The sequence below is a fragment of the Denticeps clupeoides genome, unplaced genomic scaffold, assembly GCF_900700375.1.
Source record: "Denticeps clupeoides unplaced genomic scaffold, fDenClu1.1, whole genome shotgun sequence".
Taxonomy (NCBI): Eukaryota; Metazoa; Chordata; class Actinopteri; order Clupeiformes; family Denticipitidae; genus Denticeps; species Denticeps clupeoides.
In genome coordinates, this window is record NW_021629971.1 from 35,349 (window position 1) to 42,500 (window position 7,152).

General features: G+C 40.6%; 1 protein-coding gene across 1 annotated transcript in view; it reads left to right on the forward strand.

The window, feature by feature from the left end:
- Window positions 1-6,897: 6,897 nt before the first annotated feature.
- The window catches only part of LOC114778599 (interferon-inducible GTPase 5-like), a 1,734-nt gene continuing 1,479 nt past the window's right edge, over window positions 6,898-7,152 (forward strand). Inside the window, 1 exon segment of the mRNA XM_028967155.1 lies at window positions 6,898-7,054. The gene's annotated coding sequence lies outside the window, so the exon portion shown is untranslated.

Genomic DNA, 7,152 nt, shown 5'->3' on the forward strand with positions numbered 1-7,152 from the left:
ATTAAAACACAGTGCAATGGCCTGAAACAAACAATCAAACAGTAAACTGAAAACCACATATGAAAGCATATGAAAAATAACATTAACAATGCAATACAAGCATATGAGGGAGAAACTAACTTACAAAGGGTTCCAATCACCAACACCAAACGATCTGATTAGAACCCTTGCACGCATGCAATGTGCAGCACCCAGCTAGCCCAGGATGGCCGAGGCATCACCCAAACAAAGACTGACAGAAAACAGTGATTGCAGGCAGTGGCAAAACTGGCCTGGATGGAGGAGAATCAGTGTTGTTTGTGTTGGCGTCCTGTGCCCATACTGGACATCACACTCTCACACCTCAATTTGGAGTCAAACAATTAATTTAGCGTGCATGCTTTTAAATGGCAGGAGGTCGCCAGAGAACCCGGAGGAAACCCGTGCCAACTACACACGCACTGAAGCCGGTTGGAAGTGTGTGGCCACAACGCTACCCGGCACGCCTCCACGTGGCACAATTAATGCAGTAATGTATTAATTATTGGCATTAATTATTAATGCATTAATAATGTGGGTTGGTGCCATTTCTCTGCCTGTGAGTCAGCATTTAATCTTAAAGCTTTTGCTAATCAGTATGAGTAGCAAAGAAGTCCCAAAAAATTTTATGTAACCCCTTCATGATATTCACAAGCATAAAATTTCTGGTTTTGTGTGTGCTAGTGCATTTTTTTTAATATCAACATTTTACTGTTTGCCGAACTAATTATTTATTTCTTTATCAAACATGAAATGGCCTGAGGTCATTCGTCAGGGGGAAGTTTGACAGGCATTCAGAATGCAGTTTCACTTCCCGTTACTTGTTCAGCATGAAGACACTTGTTGTTTCCTCCCTTTGCCACCTGCATCATGATGCTCTATTTATAAACCCTATTGCAATCTCATGCCCTTTAAGTTTTTTATTTGAATTACATGAATTGTACTGGTCATCTTCATATGACAAACCATCAAATAGACACCTTGGACTTTTTATATTCATGACATTATTAAATTAAGCTATGAGAATGCATGAGAAGTTTTCAACAGCCAAGAGGAAGTCCCTGACTGCATGAGCCATTAACAGGAACAGGAACAGATGAGAACGAAAAGAGAAAGAAGAAGCGGTAGGATTTTTGCAATTTTACTGTATTGATTTTAATATTTTTGCTATAAATATTTGACCTGATATTTCACAGAAACTTAAACGGACATATATAATCTTTTGCAGACTCTGATTTGGGAGAAGGTCATCAAATTATTTGTGCTAATGACAAGTTCAATAAGTTTACAGGTTGGCTTGTTGATTAAATGAAAGGTTTTTGCAATTAATAATGATCTTTCATTATAGCAGGGGACGTCCCTGAACCAGTCCAATTTAAAATCTGCTACAAAAATCAAAACAAAAATACAAGTAAGGATTTCATTACCATAAACAGCCATGTCCTCATCTTCTTTTTCAGTTCTTCACATGCACCCTAATAGTTGAGGTTGAGTCTTCATAAATCTATACTGAATCCTGAATCCTGGGGTTTTGATCTCATACTGATATCAGTTTTCTTTATCACAGTGGTTCAAAGCAACGCCACTTTCCACCTCTGCAAAGGATATTTTATCTAAACCTGAAAAAAACACAAGTAAGACACTTTACAGTCATTTCCTCATTCTTTTCTCTAATTATTCATCCTAGCTCTGTTCCTGCGCCTCTCCATATACTGTAAATATGGTTCTTTTTGGTTTTTTGAGTTGAGTCTTCACCATCTCCCTTCTTACTTACTGCATATCCTTTTGTCATCTTTTTCCATTGTAAATCTATACTGAATCCTGAATCCTGGGTTTTGATCTCATACTGATATCAGTTTTCTTTATCACAGTGGTTCAAAGCAACGCCACTTCAACCTCTGCAAAGGATATTTTATCTAAACCTGAAAAAAACACAAGTAAGACACTTTACAGTCATTTCCTCATTCTTTCTCTAATTATTCATCCTCGCTCTGTTCCTGCGCCTCTCCATTACTGTAAATATGGTTCTTTTTGGTTTTGGACACTTCTATGGCATGAACAAATAAGGTGATTGGAAGAAAGGCAAGTGGGATATGTTTTACAGTGTGACATTCAAATAGACAATAACACAAAAAGCAAAAATATAATTGATACAAATTGATTGCAGACTATGCGTTGGTTCATGAGAAAATAACAGCATGATGATATTTATATTTTGTGGTTTTGGTTATTTTACTGGAAACATCTGGTAGAATTGGGCTTGTTGGTTTGGTCTTGGGTGGTTGTAGCCTACACTCACCTACGAACCACAAAGTCACAGGTTCAATCCCCACTTACCACCACTGTTTCCCTGAGCAAGATACTTAACCCTGAGTTGCTCTAGTGTGACTAGGGTCTAGGGTCACTTTGCACGCAGGGTGGATGGACTACTCGCATTAAAAAGTAGCAGAAATGGTTGCATAAACTTGGTTGCTGATTGCTAATGGTTGCTGATTTAGTTAATTTTTATGAACATTCTTGTGTTATATAATTTCTTGTTTTAGGACAACTTCACTTCCATCGGTCCAGTGACTACTTTCAAAATGAAGTAAGGGTTTTACTCTCATAGACTGTCATTTCCCCTGTTTCCCCTCAGTGCTTCATGTGATCTTCATGCTCTCCCTCTTCCTCTGTATTATCTGTAATTTTGTCTGTGCTATGGATTCTTGCTATTTTCACTTGTGTACTGTATGCATGACTTTTCACAACATTTGAACGTTGACAATTTACTTCACCTTTTTGGCTAGGTGTTTCTCCATCACAGAGAATGAATGAGACCTCTTGTGAATGGTTTACATGGGACACGAAATCCATATTCCCATTTGTAGTTGGCGCTGCCTTCTCAGCAATTGTCATCGGCATTGTACTCTGTATCTGCCTCTGCTGCAAAAGGTGACAAAACAGATAATAAAAAGGATGCAGTGATGTGTGTATTTTCATCTCTGACTTTTACATGCACTTGATTTTTACAAATGCTTTACTCTAGCAGAAAAGCAAAACGCAAAGAGCTCAAAGCCGGCATGTACTTTACGAGTGTGTCCAGTGATGATTCGAAGGTAAGATGAATCTTCGGAAAATGTACCTTGTGAGTCACCTTCTACCTGAAGAGAATAGGACTAAAGCCCAGCTGCTGGCTGGTCTAGTTAGTCAGGTCTTACTAAGCAAGTGGATCTAAAATGTTACCCTGGAATCTATTTTAAACATTTTAATTGCATCATATTGAACGAATAAAGAGACAAAAGACTTTTCACAAATGAATAAAAGTGATAAAAAGTGATAAAAGTGATGTTTATCGAACATCTGACAGGTAGCATGCAGAAGATGTGTAACTACAGTCTGACCTTTTTGGAGCAGTGGGGTAAGAAGCAAATAGACTGTACATGGAATGTAGATTAATTTAATTAACTAGTCCATCATAATTCTAGATGTTCTCGTTTACATTTACATTTACAGCATTTACCAGACGCCCTTTTTCCTTGAGCGACTTACAATCAGTAGTTACAGGGACAGTCTCCCCTGGAGACACTTAGGGTTAAGTGTCTTGCTCAGGGACACAATGGTAGTAAGTGGGATTTGAGTGTGGCGAGCGTGTTAACTACTAGGTTACTACCACCCACTCATTTATGCTGAAGCTTAGACACTTCTATTCTAACATCTTTCTCCGCAGATTATAGACCCTAATGAGGACATTTTCTAATGAGTGGCGTGTATTCCAAAGGTTGAAGCAGGATATGACAAGGTGCCTCTTCAAGGCATTGTGACCTTCCCAGGAGGAGCTGAAGGAGTGACTAATGGGGAGAAGACAACCAGCCCAGAGAAAGACGTGGACTACGCTACGATCAATTACTCCATGCTGCAGAAGAGGGACGACACCAGCGTCCTGGGCCAGAAGAAGGACTTGGACACGGAGTATGCAGAGATAAAGAAGGAAAAGAAGCCTGATGATCAGGCCAGGAAAAAAGATGATGAGGACGGGAAGGAGAAGACGGAGGAAGGGAAGAAAGATCAGGAACCAGTTGCTGAAGAAGGGGGCAGAGCTCAGCATGAAGAAAAGTCCTCGGTGCCTTTGGTGAATTAGGCTCTAAAAAGAGAGGGTGTGCAAGCACCAGTAGAATGGTCAGGACAGAGTTCCACTAAATGCTGAGAGATGCGGGCTTAAATGGTTTGGCAACTTATCTTAAAACAGACACCACATCCCGGAAATTAGAGAAATAATGTCATGTCACAATGTCATGCCATGAACTAAAGCTGTTGCGATGCCCTTGCAAACACACTCTTCCTGTTTTGTGCAACTCTGTAATGTTCTCATAGGTACAGTAACCATTTTTAAAAATCAGATGATTGGTGTAGGATTTAGAAGCCCGAAATATTTTTTTGCTTGCAGTGTACACTTATGCAACTTTAGTAAAAACATGTTCTGCACCTTGTACTTGTCCAGTTTCTGAAATAAATGTACCATTATGGGCTGTATCCAATCTTCTGCCATGCATAACTGAGGGTCAAAGGTCAGCATCAGTGTTGTCCAGATTTCCATCATTTACATGGTTGTCCATGGTAGCAAGAACGCATCTAGCTGGGGCACACTATGAATGCATCCCCAGTTCTTTCAGAACTTGCAGACTTGCAGTTTTCCACCCTAATGTCACAGATTACACCAGAATGCTTCTTGTTTCACTGTGTTCAGTACAGTGCACATGCTACACAAGTTTTTAAAAGCATGGGGATACATCAAAATACTGAGTTGGGGTGATGCATGCCTCTTTTTACCATATGCATTTAAATATGTATACAGGTCAACCCTTCCACTCTTCACATTATATGCTCAGCAAAAAGCCACGTGATTACTACATCTCCAGAATGTAGTAATCATTACAGTAAATATTATAAAACCATCCCAGACAGCACTGTCAATTCATATGCTGGGCGTAGATTTAACAGTCCCTAGGTGTTCCAGCAGTACTGATTCTGTTATTTTAACCATCCACATGCTGACACCCATAAAGTGTCATATCTATGTTTTTTCCATTTTTGCATCCATTTGATTAGCCAAATATTTCATAAACAAATTAAATATAAGTGATTGTTTTTGTCGTTGTGACACACAGCAAGCACAATTCTTTTTTTTTTAGTTTAACGGTAAATAATGGGTATATAATATTCCTACTCAAAAAATTTAGCACAAATTTAAGACATCCTAAATCTGAATGATTTTTTTTATTTTTTATTAAATACTTTACATAGTTGAATATCTGAGTGGTAGTAGCCTAGTGGGTAACACACTCGCCTATGAACCACAAGATCCAGGTTCAAATACCACTTACTACCATTGCGTCCCTGAGCAAGACACTTAACCCTAAGTTGCTCCAGGGGGGGACTGTCCCTGTAACTACTGATTGTAAGTCGCTCTGGATAAGGGCGTCTGGTAAATGCTGTAAATCTGAATGAATGTGCTGACAACAAAATCACAGCAATCAAATTCATCTGGATTTGGAGTCACATTCCAAATTGTGGAAAAACACACTACAGACTGATCCAACTTTGATGTCATGTAAAACAAGTCAAAATGTCCTCCATGTTTCTGTATGACCTCGCTACAAAGCCTGGGCTCCTGATGAGGTGGCAGATGGTCTCCTGAGGGATTGCCTCCCAGACCTGGACTAAAGCATCTGCCAACTCCTGGACAGTCTGTTGTGCAACATGGCGATGGTGGGTGGAGACGTGATTCCCCAAATGTGCTAAATTGGATTCAGGTCTGGGGAACAGGCAGGCCAGTCCATAGCATCAATGCTTTCATCTTGCAGGAACTGCTGACACACTCCAACCACATGAGGTCTAGCATTATCTTGCATTAGGAGGAATTACTGCCAAACGGTCATGCTGGAGGAAGTTGCAGGCACCAGAACGTTCTCCACAACATCTCCAGTCTCTGTCACGTCTGTCACATGTGCTCAGTGCGAACCGGCTTTCATCTGTGAAGAGCACAGTGCGCCAGTGGTGAATTTGTCAATCTTGGGGTTTTCTGACAAATGCCGAACGTGCTGCACAGTGTTGGGCTGTAAGCACAACCCCCCACCTGTGGACGTGGGGCCCTCATACCACCATCATGGGTCTGTTTCTGACAGTTTGAGCAGACACATGCACATTTGTGGCCTGCTGGATGTCATTTTGCAGGGTTCTGTCAGTGTTCCTCTTGTTCCTCCTTGCACAAAGGCGGTGGTAGCATCCTGCTGCTGGGTTGTTGCCCTCCTTCAGCCTCCTCCTTTTTCTCCTGATGTACTGGCCTGTCTCCTGATAACGCCTCTATGCTCTGGACACCACACTAATGGACACAGCAAACCTTCTGGTCACAGCTCGCATTGATGTTCCATCCTGGATGAGCTGCACTACCTGAGCCACTTGTGTGTGTTGTAGATTCCGTCTCCTGCTACCACTAGAGTGAAAGCATCAGTCAGAAAGCATAGGAACCAAGAAGTGGTCTGTGGTCACCACCTGCAGAACCACGCCTTTATTGGGGACGTCTTGTTAATTTCCTATCATTTCCACCTGTTGTCTATTCCATTTGCACAACAGCATGTGAAATTGATTGTCAATCAGTGTTGCAGAAGTGTGATTGACTTTGATTTACATTGTGTTGTTTAAGTGGTTCCTTTTTTTTGAGCAGTGTACTTAATGATTTCATTATGATTCCATATAATTTTGAGGCCTCAGCATGCCAGTTGCTGCAGGACTGATGAGCACTGATGGGTTTGTATGTGAATAAGTGTGTGTGTCTGTGTGTGTGGTGTGTGTGTGTGTGTGTTTGTGCTGGATTAAGGGTGGGATTAGGGGATTAGAATGTTCCACCTACGACGGAGAAACTTTAAATAGCGACTCACAGACAGAATGCAAGGTCAGTGTTTCTGGAAAGTCTTCTCTCTGTACTTTATGCTTGCATTCTCCATTTGATTGGGTTTTTGCTGCTTGTCATTTAAAGGATTATTAACATCCGAGAACAGAGGTGAGAAACTTTGTGTTCTTACTTGTTAATAGAGTTGATAAAAGTGTTTCTCTACATAAACAAGGATATAAAGGGTACAAATATTATTTTGCTAAAGT